Below are 12,644 nucleotides of genomic sequence, written 5' to 3'. Positions count from 1 at the left end.
GCCTCTCGGTTATCTCCGGCTATTAGCGCTCCGCTCTATGCAAATTCAGCGGCAAGCCGTAGCGGTGCCGTTCGAACGGACCCCATAAATTCCCTCCGACACGAATGATCCCACCTCTCTCTATCTGTTTACGTTTCTGGTCCCCCTGGTCCCCGGTTTGACGACACCGATATATACACAACGTATATACGAACACACGGAAGGTATTACCTCGCTTACCTGGATCCACGCACGCACGCACGCACGCGGGCGCCCGTATTGCGACAACGAACGCATTAACGCTCTCGAGGGCCGTCTTACTGCGCACGAGGTGCCAAGTCAGAAGGGGGGGGGGGGGTATTTAGTATTCGAAAGGTATCATCGGGACCACGGTTACTTCCCACGGCTGTTTGGAATCCGCTCCGTGTACGCACCGTCCTTCGGTATTCAGAGATGGAACTCCTCCTCGAAACGCGAGATACGAGGTTCTTGAACTCCTTCGAGGATTCGAAGGAAGGAGAATTGGAGGATGGACGAATTTTACTTTGATGGATCAATTTGAAGAAACGTTAAATAGACCGACGTAACGATAGGTGAGATTTTCCCGTTTGAAATGGAGAAATTAGTAGAATCAAAGTACTTTGGATACGGGAAAATAATTAAACAATTTAACGATTCGACTTGAACCTGTCACGGCTCGTTTGCCACAATACCGATCGATGGTATTAAAACGCGAGCCGAGTGTTTCGGATAACTACAGTTTACAGTTGGGTAAACTAATAAATGGTCGTCGACTGATACATTGGCCTCGTGTGATTTGAGTAACGGTAACGGTGGTGGAAATTTATTATTCATTAAGAGGTGGTATTTAAATAAAGTATGTATGTAGTTTACTGTACTTGATGCATTTCTCTCCTATTATTCTTCTCGTGCGCGTAATCCATGGTATGTGATAATAATGGTGACACGTGAGCCATGTAAGGATATATAATAACAGCCGAGATATTCGTAACATTTCTCGCGCGGAGAATTTCGAAAAAAGGAAACTTTGGTTCAAATATGTATATACATATTGATGAGTTCAAACTGAGCGACTCGATCTTACGTACGTCGTCCGTTATGATGCGGAGAGACTGCATAAACAGAAGAAGAATGACGAAGCTTCGATTTTATATCTCATCGATAAACGTTAACGCGAATATGTTTACAGAGTGTCTAACCTAATAGATAAGATGAAACGAGCATTCGTAATTTATCGAGCACGCTTTTTCTCTTTTATACCGATGATCTGCATAGATTATCGTTATTGACGTTTCCAAGAAGGAGGGGAATATGTATCCGTTAGCTCGTAATGCTTTTACAATCTATCTGCCTATAATAAGTAAAACGATGCTTCGAAATCCAGTATACGGATTAATCACGTGTAAATTTAGGTGATGAGTAACGGGATCTTCCTACACTTTTAACGGTATAATTCCACGCAGCGATTTTTTTTTCTTATTCCAATTTCCATCGTCTCGAAATGCGTGATGAAATAAAATATTTGAGGAATATAATCGAAAATTATTCGCAAGCTATTTTTCAATATTACAAATATATCCTCAATTTATTTTATTCTATTTAACAAAAATTACAATATTATCAGAATCATCAAAGCGTTTACGATTCCCTTTTCGAAATTGCAAAGAATTAAACGGAGCAATTCCTAACCTAACTGTTACTGTTAGTCCGGTTACCAACCGATCATTCGTGGCGCTATCATCGTTGCACGGCGTGTTTACTTCCGTTCACGGTCCAAGTCGTTCGTTCCTCGAATTAACCCGGCACGCTCGACAACGGTGTCTCCCTCTGGCGGGAGAACCGTGTGTGAAATTGACTCGTGAATTATGTGTAATTTGTCACAGTAGTCTGCTGGCGGCGCCGAGCCTCGACTTCGCGGTTATACCGATGGCTGCGCCCAGCGTAAACGATCCTCTGCATGCATGTCGCCTCGCGTGAAGCTCGCCCTTCCAATCCTTGCAATAAACCTTAGGCGACACGTACGACAAGAATTCGGATTACGTGTTCATCACGGCAATCGGATTAAGTAATTGGTGATACTTCGCTCGAATAAACGATCCAGTCTCTCTCTCTCTCTCTCTTATATTCTTTCTTTTGGAAAAAATAATTAAACTTTTACCCTTATTTTATAAATTATTCTTGGAAGAAGAATTATAAATATTCCCATACGTTCGAGTAATTAGTTGCAGCATTAGTGGATGGAAACTAATTGATCCCTTTCATTTTCAATTTCCCTTCGGATCCCTTGAGAGGAGCAATCTTGGGATAATGATGGCCGTCGTTAATTTCCAATGGGTTCCTTATCAAAGGACGAGAAAGTAAAAATGTTAAGGTCGTTCATCAGGGGAGAAGGGAGGGATCTCGATACGTCGAAAATCGTTATTATTCATCTCCCCTCCCCGTGGCGTTATGCACGTGCGGCTTTATGGTGTTGCAACGCCGCGAGTTGGCTGGTATGCGGCGAGGCCCCGTTATACAACGATGGTTCGATGGTGAATAACCCGACGTAACGTGGCGAGTGACAGTAAATAACCGGACAATCAGATCGTGAAATCATTTCCTTGATCTTTCGTTAACGCTCCTGTGATTCCTTCCTTGAGCTTTCGTTCTGTATGGTTGCGATCATGGAATGCGCCACGGGATGATATCCCGTGTCCAGAACGAAACAATTTGTTGCCTTTAACGCGATTTATCCGATTTAGGGGAAAGAATATTTCTTCGAATTAAGATTCGAAGCGAACTTCGCAACAACTCGAAAATGCAGTTGGTCGATTGCGGATCTTGCTTCGATGGGGAGGAAGTTTAGATTCAAATTTCATTTAATTAAAGTTAAATTTCACGAATGTTTAATTTCCATTTCCGAGTATATATGGGAAGATGGGAAATATAAAACGATGCTCGCAATATGAGAGAAATTTCTTAGGTATGCTCCAGCTTCATATTACTTTATCATTTCCCGTACTACTACATTTTCTCCCTCTCTCTCTGTAGTTTTTCATCTCCGCTATTCCCCTTTTTCTTCCTCTTCTGTATCCTTGTTCGATCAATTCAAAAAATTGCCTCTCTCATAAAACAATATTATTATTATTTTCAATTTTTAAAAGAAAAGATTCTTATATTGAAGTTTATTACTCATTTTCGAGTTTCGACGAATTTTCAATTTTTTAAAAAAAAAAAAAGGAGGCAAGAAGAAAAGGAATTTTCGCGATATCTGATCTAATATATTTCTCCTCCCTCCCTCCCTCCCTCCCTCCTTAATACCGCACAACTTTGCCCGAATTCTATCGGATTCCGTATCCGCCGACCTTTTACCGGTGTTGTCAACCTCGTTTGTCGCAGGGGGAAACCGACTTAAGCTTATAATCCTCTTTGATCAGCAGTTAGAATTTAACGGTGGCGCATACGTTTCGAAAGCTGGTAATGGGTAAAAGCTGAAACCAAGCCAACCCGGCCGAGGATATTTTATGCATGTGGTGTGCGGCCCCCGCGCAGGAAATTGAGATCGCCGGTTTCAATTTGCCGAATAACGATCGTAAATTAGGAGAGGGAGGAGGGAGGGATTCTCTCTGCGACTTGGAGCTTCGCAGTTGCCCGTTAAATCGTGAAAATTAACTTTACATGCGGAAAGGGGGGAGGGAAGGTGTGTTGCCCCAGCACTGCAACCTCCAGTTTTATTTATTCAGACGGCCGTGCGCTCTCGACGTTTAATAAACAATTTCCCAGAGGGGAGGGGGCCACCCTCTTTGTATCCCCCTCTTCCTTATTTCGCGACTTGGAAGTTTAAATCTCCTGGACACCAGGAGAGCGCCAACTTGGTATCGAGTCCGGTCGCGCCAACTTTTATCTCTCTTTATTCAGAGGGAGAAGGGGTTCGCTTATCCACCTGTATCGTTGCGAAAGTTTTTCGACCGGATATTTCCTTTATCGAGCTCGGTCCTCCCTGTACGTGTACACAGAGATCGAAGGGATTCTCTTACTGCTGCTTACCGTCTCGATTCGAGTTTAAATAAAGGAACGATAAGGGTGAAAAATGAGGCTGGCATTGCTCAAGAGTGTGTATATTTCGAGCCAGCTTACTTTGTGTCTCCTTTGTGTCGAGGGAAAGAGAAGAGAATCGACCACAGAGAAAATCGTGGAGTATAATGATTGTGACGGGGGTGGGAAGAATGTTAGAAATGTAACACCTGCTTGACTTTGTGCGTTCTTCTTTTAATAATTGAGGCAGGGTTTGTTTATTGTGCATTTGAGGAAGGATCGATAATTATTTGTAGATTTTTATGAAAATTTGTTAAACGTTTTGTTGCTTGTGGTTTGTAATTATATTTTAAAAATGTTCAAACGGATTATAAGATATTAAAATGTTTTTTTTTTCTTTGAAAATCTGGATGGATTGGATTTTTAAAGTTAAATATCAATAAATTTTTGTATCATAAATGATCGAATATTGTGCCAATTGTGTAACATTGTTTTATTTAATTCATTGTTGACATAATATTGCTTTTTTTTAATATCAACAATCGGCGTAATATTTATTCCATTTTAAGCAATAGGATATTTGAATAATCCTCTTGCGATGAAAAATAACAAATTGACAAATATATATCTTAATATTAATGTAAATAAATATATACACTTTTATTTATATTTTTATTTAAGCGTAGAAAGCATTGATGAATAATAAACTTTATTGAAAAACGATATAAAAATATACTCATTCTTTTATAAATTATAATTGTACAATTATTAATTTTATAAATTGTTTGTTGCTTTTGTAATTTTTAAAACATTTTGAAATAATTAAACATCAATGCGAATATATTATCTATTACAAAAATACCGCAAAACACGGTAATTTATCTCAATTAAATTTCAATTATTTCCTCTATTTTCCACAATTTTCCACTTCATTTACTATTTGAAACGTTTTTGAAAATCGAAAAATAAAATTTTGTTATTTAGCACAATTGGAATGTAAATTGGTGAATTCGGGCAAATTCCACGTTTCAAGATTAATTACAATGAAACGCGGAAGTGGTTAATGATACACTTTTTCGACAAGGCTACACATTTGACAAAAACGTGACACGTATTCGTCGAAGGATAAGAAATTGATAAGAAATTCGATTCTAGGGAAAAAAAAAAAACCTTTGGAATGTTATTTTATTCGTTTCATTTAACATGGATATAACATGATATCATTTATCCCGGTTTTTGTGCAAATCTTTTAATGGCGAGAAACTAAATACTGTGGATGCCAGCAAAAATTAGTTGGAGGAATTCGCTGCTGAAAGAAATGAGAATTTTTTTTGAAGAGAAACTCTCGTGAAACCGCTCTATGCTAAAAATTATCAAATAAAAGCAAGAGGATACAGATATTAAAAAAAAAAAAAAGAAAGAAAGAAAGAAAGAACGAGAGAAAAGAAATATTAATTTTACGAAAAATTTTAAAATTAAAATTAACAGAATCTATTCTATCTTACTTCATCTTCTCCCTTCCTTTATTATATTTTCTAATTTAAATAATCCAAAATAAATTCTCACTAGAGAAAATACTAACGAATAAACATGATAAATTCTTCATTTCATCAACATTCTTCAAAAAAAAAAAAAAAATCCACAAAAGTCTCCCAAGAGAAAAATCTATTCTATCTTACTTCATCTTCTCCAAAACGTCAAATCTCCAAAAATATCCCCCTTCCTCTATTATATTTCTAATTTAACGAACAATCCACTAGAGAAAATACTAATGAATAAACACGATAAATTCTTCACTTCATCAACATACTTCAAAAAAAAAAAAAATCCACAAAAGTGTATCTCCCAAGAGAAGAATCTATTCTATCTTACTTCATCTTCTCCAAAACGTCAAATCTCCAAAAATATCCCCCTTCCTCTATTATATTTCTAATTTAAGCAATCCAAAATAAATTACCTCACTAGAGAAAATACAAACGAATAAACACTATAATAATAATTCTTTACTTCAACAACATTCTTCAAAAAAAAGAAAATCCACAAAAGTGTATCTCCCAAGAGAAGAATCAATTCTATCTTACTTCATCTTCTCCAACGTCAAATCTCCAAAAATATCCTCCTCTATTATATTTCTAATTTAACGAACAATCCACTAGAGAAAATACTAATGAATAAACACGATAAATTCTTCACTTCACCAACATTCTTCAAAAAAAAGAAAATCCACAAAAGTGTATCTCCCAAGAGAGAAAGAGAGAGAAAGAGATTATTAATTCCGCGAATAAATCCGTCAAGTATCCGCTCGAAGGGAAACAACAAAAAAAAAACCAAAATAAAAAAAGAGGAGAGGAAGGATCATCATTCTGACCTGACCTGCTACTCGCATGCTACTCTTGGAATAGATTATCCGCCGACTAATTACCGCCGGTGCTCGATACCTGTGTATACAAGAGGATGATCTTTCGAGGATGTTGCGGATGAGACGGGTTCCAGACGAGGGGGGGACGTAGAGGGGGAAGGTAGAGGAAGAGTCGGTCGGTTAGACGATCCTATCATCGAGTAACGGGGCCCGGGTGAACAGAAATTTCGTGATCGTGACGGGGAGAGGGCGCCGCTGTGTCGTCATTGTCCCATCGTCGATCACGGGGGCCCCACGGTTTAACACGGGATCATGCGAACTTATCTAGCGGTCCCGTTTCGCTTGGGAAACAAAAATATCCCAAACGTGCAAAACCGGCGAAGAATCCCTCCGCCGTGGGCGAAAACGTTGGCAAGGAATTTCCATGGGTGATACGATGGGGCAGGAGGGAGGAGGGAGGGTTACCTAACCGCAGTTTCTTATCAATGTGCATACATCTTAGGTTAGCTTGGCTTGTATCACGGGTATGAATAATGCTTGTAACTTTAGATCTAACGCTGTTTAAACTGGGAAGGGAGAGGGAGGGAGAGAGGGAGGGAAGGAAGAATTATGCGAAGCCTTTTATTGAACCTCTAGCCCCGGCTTCCCCTTTGGCTACGCGCCGTATTTCCTTTTCTTATTCATCTTGGATAATGTATTTATTCTTTTATCTCTCTCTTTATCTAGCGTTTTATCGCTCTCTTGATTTGATGGGGAATTTTTAAGAGATCAATGAAGACTCGTCTCATTGCTAATTTTCTTAATGTCACAAGTGAATTATTTATCAAAGCTTCACTAATTTGATTAAAGAAAAAAAGTATTTATATATATATGTATAGAAGAAGGTAATTAAAGATCTCGTGTAAATCCGGTGTAAATCATCGAACCGTATCGGGCCAACAATGGAGGCAACGACCGTGAAAATTAAAAAGGCCCAATACCGCTAAGAGACACATTATTTCTGGATGATCGTTACAGGAAGCTCGTGTCAGGAAGTCATCAAGGCGTAACCATGTCAATCGCATCCTCCAAGAAATTCGAGGCGCACGATCGATCGATCGATCTTTCGTCTTCGCCATTTTTTCTCTCTTCTTTTTTTCTTTTTACCTTTATTTCCTTCCCCGCGAAATAAAATACCACGGAAGCAACAACGCTTGACACGGCCGATTTTACGGTGCTCGGTCAAAGTGGTGGCGCAATTAGCTCTCCAAATTCGCGATACTTAGCGTCAAAGTTTTAATCGGGCGTCGAAACGAGAGAAGAGAGGGAAAATAAAAAGAAAAAAAAAACAGGAGGCGAGGAGACGAGGATATGATTAAAAGGAGGGAAAGGATACTTTGTAGACTGTCAAACTGTCACACGGCCAGTCTGTATCTCTCAACCTTCGGGAGAAGGTCGTGAAAAGGTTTGCAAATGATCGGCTGAACGAAGCCTCCTTTTCTCAATCTTTTGCATGTTTATCGCACCTGCACCTCCATCGACTTCTTCAACCTCGTCGTTAATATCAACCGTGCCCCTTTCTTTCTTGCCTCTCGGTCATCATCATTATAGAGATTCAATTTTTCTGATACGAGGATAAGGGGAGAAAAATATATATATATATATGGATAGGGATGTTCCCTTACGTTTCCTTAATTATAGTATACATCGGGGGATCGGTCCAATCTCTGCATAAATAACGCGCAATAATTGATTTCGTGATCACAATATCGGTCACAATGTAATTGACCGATAAAACCCGGCTCGCGTTATTTATCGCCCAACACGTGTGATTTATAGGTTTGTGTAGGGGGACACGTATGTATATACTGGGGCGTAGGTAGGTTAGGTTGGTTAATTAGAAGGATATAATGGATATATTGTTATGAATGAATCCATCTTCCATTGTTCTAATAACATTTTTTTTTTTTATAAATTTATTATATTTTGCTTGAAAAGATAATAAAGTTAATAACGTAAACTATTTTTCTTTTCGATCTCTCGATGAAATTAAAAATGAATCATATCGATAAGTGAAAAAATTCAAATGGAAAAATATTTCCATTAGTTAACGAGAAAACGTGATATAATTTCTCTGTATTACATTATTATATCGCTCTCGGGAATGGAGTAATAGAAATAGTTTATCGTATTTTTTTTTTTTTTTTATCGAATTCGTTCCAGTTCGCAAACGTTGTTTTCGGCCTCCCTCCTTGTTTTCCGAAAAAGCGATTGAATGAAATGAATGAAACGAGCGATTCGTTCGTTCGACATCCGATATATATATTTTTTCCACACAAGCGTTCATCACACTCCCCTTCAAATTTATGCATCTCAACTCCTTCCGAATAATTCTCCTTTCCCGAGATCCATCTCCGAATTCTCACGTTTCAAGGTGAATTTCGCGCAACAGAAATGGGAAATTGGTTTTCATTGTTGTAAAAGCGTTTCCCCCCCCTTTTTCCTTCAAACGATATTGTTCAAATTCGATTCTCCTTCTCGATGCGATTATTAAAATATAAAAATTTTCGAAAGAGACGTTAAAAAAAAATGGATAAACTCTCGGTTTAGCAACGGTGGAATAACACCGCACCACACCGTTTTTCTGTTTGGTGCGCCAAACTCATTTGCTATTTAATTAATGCTTACAGGTCGGCCAGCCACGGACGCGTGGTTTATATTAATTACACCCCGGAAGATTCAATTAGCGCATTTCTCATTACACTTACTTATAGCCGTGTATCCATTATTCATGAGGAACCGGCGCGGTGAAGCCGCCTTGACAATGCATGCGATCGTTACACGGGGTATTGTTGCAACTATTTTTTCCTTTTTTCTTTTTTTTCCTTTTTCTTCTTCCTCCATGACATTCGATGAAAATGCAATCCGAACACACGCTCGGCTCAGGTGAGATTGCTTCGTTAATGAAAACCCCCTCTCCTCCCCCCTCCCCCCTTCGTGTTCAACGTTAGGGGGTTCATTGTTAGCGTTACCGGGAATTTTGCTTGTTACTACGACGTAAGTAATCGTTAACCCATTAAGCGTTTAAAATGTTTTATCCGTTTTATACTTGCGCGAAATCTATTTTCTTATTGTTACGAAGAAAACTCTGCCAAGGGATTATAATTGAATATATAAGTTTAGCTTGGTTAGTTGGATTCTTTTTTTGAAGAATTAAAATTTCTTACGTGTCTGGAAATTTTGTACTCTTCGTATAAAATAAAACTTTGAGTTATTTTTAAATAAGATTTTATATATATATATATATATATATATATGAAAATTGGAAGGTTTGAAGGAGAATATTATTTTCTTTTTTTTTTAGAATCTCGTTTAGAATTTATGTTATTTCATATATTGTGCATTAAGTAAGTGTATGGATGTCTTCGAAGGATATACTGCGTTCGAGATAAGACAAGTTGGAAGCCGGTATTGTTACATATATTCATAAGCCAATTTTTATATAATATATTCTTTACTTCGTACATGATATATGTATACAGACTTATTGATACATTAATTTAATATTGCGTTGGTTAATGATATTCGTTTGTCTATTTTAAATTATTTTAATAAGGGAAATCCTTTTATGTCTCTTTGTGATGATTTACTATTCCTTGTAATAAAATGGTTAAATTATTAATTCGCGAGATTAATTGAAGCGAAGTTATACGGTACTTGAAAATGAATCGTATAGTATGCTGTGTGCAGTATCTCGTAACATACATTTCGTCTCATTCATTTATATCTTCTATATATTTTATCCGTAATAATAAAACTTTTAACGTGAAATTTAATTAATTTATTTGAAATTGTTGAATTATCATCGAAATAAAATGTACAATCATAATTGCATAAAAAGAATAAAGAAAAATCTTGCTTTTTTTCTTTCTTCATCTCGAAGAAGATGTTTCTTGTGTTAAAATTTGCTAATAAAATTGCAGATTTTATATAAAGGAGGAAATATTAATCTTCCATTAATCAACATTCGTCAACAGAATGTCGAGACATATATCAATTTTTTTGAAACATTAGATACTGTAACACATTCTTGCACACTCTACTTTCTAACTGGAAATCATCTCTAATTACACCATACGATATGCATGAACACCACAAGCCACAACTCTAAACCAAATTATATTTTTAATACACATTCCCAACTAGGATCGATTTTCCCTCCAAAACTTTTTACGAGAACAGTTCTAATCTCTTCAATCAAAAGAAGTTCCCCTCCAAACTTTAAACCTCCCAGATATTTACACCAGGATAAATTTTTCCCCTCTCCCTCAATGATAATCCAATAATTCGTTTTCTTTCCACTTTTATCACGATACTTTAAAGCGTATCCCAGTTTCATCCAGTTCGAGAGCAGTTAACAAAAAAAAAAAAAAAAAATAATATTCTCTCTCGATATTTTTTCTTTGTTCTTTTCTTTTTTTTCGAAACCATGCGCGGAATTTCTAGGGTTTTTCTTTCTTTCTTTTTCGCGCGAAAAATCCGTCGAAACGAGATGGATGGAGGAGAAGAGAAAGGAAAAGAGAGGAGAGGGACATAAAAATGAGCGACTCGCACCGTCTAAAACTTTAACACGTAATCCGTGCGACGCCCTTTCCCGGGAATGGCTTAAAACTGTCTTCGATTCGACGCCTTGGAGAGGGCGACGCGATTGTTGGAGTAGGTCGAGGGGTGCTTGACAAATCCCCTTCGACCGGCTCTCGATATTTCGCTCTCGAGCGAACGTTTTGTAGAAAAATCAACTGCGCCGCGAGTGCGAACGTTGCTTCGTACTTTGCAAGAATTTAAATAAGATCGAAGAAGGGGGAGAGGGAGGGGGAGAGAATCGAAGACAGATAGAACGTAAGGTGATTTTGAATCGACGTGGCTCAATCAAACGGTTTAAATCGGAGGATCCTCTTCTTCTACTGACTTCTTGGACTGTCTCTGTGTATAGTGCAGATAAGTAGATTTCGTACAACTGAGTTGTTCCTTTAATCCGTTACAACAGTAAAAACGTTTGCAATGCAAAATTTCCTTCGAAATTTCTTTTTTCCTTTTAATTAATGTAAAATAATGCTTTTTCCTTGTAATTATCTAACTGTCATTTCTACGAATAATTTTTATAAATTTTTCACGCTTAGGCTTCTTCATTTTATTATTATTTAAGAATAAAGGTACGCTTTATTCATGCACAAAAATTGGGGGGGAAAAGAAATGCGTTTGACTCGTAGTGTCAACAATATTTTAGGGAACAAGGATGTTTGCAGGTATTAGCCGGGGCTCAAAAAGTTGCGGATTTTTCGACACGGGCAAAATCGATCGAATGGGCGGGATATTGCGATTCTATCGGCAAACAAGGATTACACATATATACCTGGACGTATAATCCGCGAAATAGACGATTAATAACAATCGAATATACGTTCGAAAAATGAAATACGAATTCTATCGAATTCGTGAAAAAAATGCATTTTGCCGAACATTTTTTCCAAACGAATTATCATCCCTGTTATTATCATAAATACTCTATTTTTAATCTGCAATTATAAAATACAACGATATTATTCTTCTAAAAACAAATTTCGGATTAAAATTTATAACAACAGTCTACGTTTCCCTCTTCGACCCATCGATTCCTCCCCCAATAAACCAATTACAAATAAGCTCTTTTCCTTCTTCTCGACCCGATATTTCGAATCGAACCCTTGTTAAGGACAAAGACAACCTTCGCGGAAATTAAAGGTAAATGGAACACGCGAGCGCGCGCGCGCATCGATAACACACGACGCACACGTCGAATGTGGTACGTTGCCACGTTGACCTGAATCTCCTCTCGCCCGACCTTCTCGACGCATACTTTCCTCGCGATCGACGCACACAGACATACACACACACATAGACAACCCGTCCGAATATCGTATATCGAACCCGTTACGCCTTCAGAGAGGCGGCTCACGTGCCGCATAAAAGCGGCTCGATGACCGAACGACACACACGTCTATTTTATCCATCCACCGCAGGCATTTAATCATTCCGCGGTACGCTTCCACGCTTCGTGGAATTTCCTTATCCGTCAACGGGCATACATATATGCGGGGATGCGCGGCACCGTTCAACGTCGACGAAACGGGAGAAAGACCGATTACCTTCGTCCGTGTTGTCTACAGGGTGTCCACGGGAAATATATATATATAATAATCATTTAAGGGAAATCGCGTTTCTTACGAATTATTCATTCGAGAAGTTTATATAG

General features: G+C 38.0%; 2 protein-coding genes across 6 annotated transcripts in view; one reads left to right on the top strand and one right to left on the bottom strand.

Annotated features, from left to right (window-relative positions):
• Positions 1 to 12,644, top strand: part of LOC725024 (autophagy-related protein 16-1) — a 572,103-nt gene that overhangs the window by 295,667 nt on the left and 263,792 nt on the right. The window lies entirely within an intron of this gene.
• LOC413256 overlaps positions 1 to 12,644 on the bottom strand; it is a 206,212-nt gene that overhangs the window by 60,267 nt on the left and 133,301 nt on the right. The gene's annotated exons all lie outside the window — the stretch shown is intronic.

Source organism: Apis mellifera, linkage group LG9, assembly GCF_003254395.2.
Source record: "Apis mellifera strain DH4 linkage group LG9, Amel_HAv3.1, whole genome shotgun sequence".
NCBI lineage: Eukaryota > Metazoa > Arthropoda > Insecta > Hymenoptera > Apidae > Apis > Apis mellifera.
Note: the sequence above shows the minus strand (reverse complement) of the source record. Positions and strands in the feature narration are given on the sequence as shown.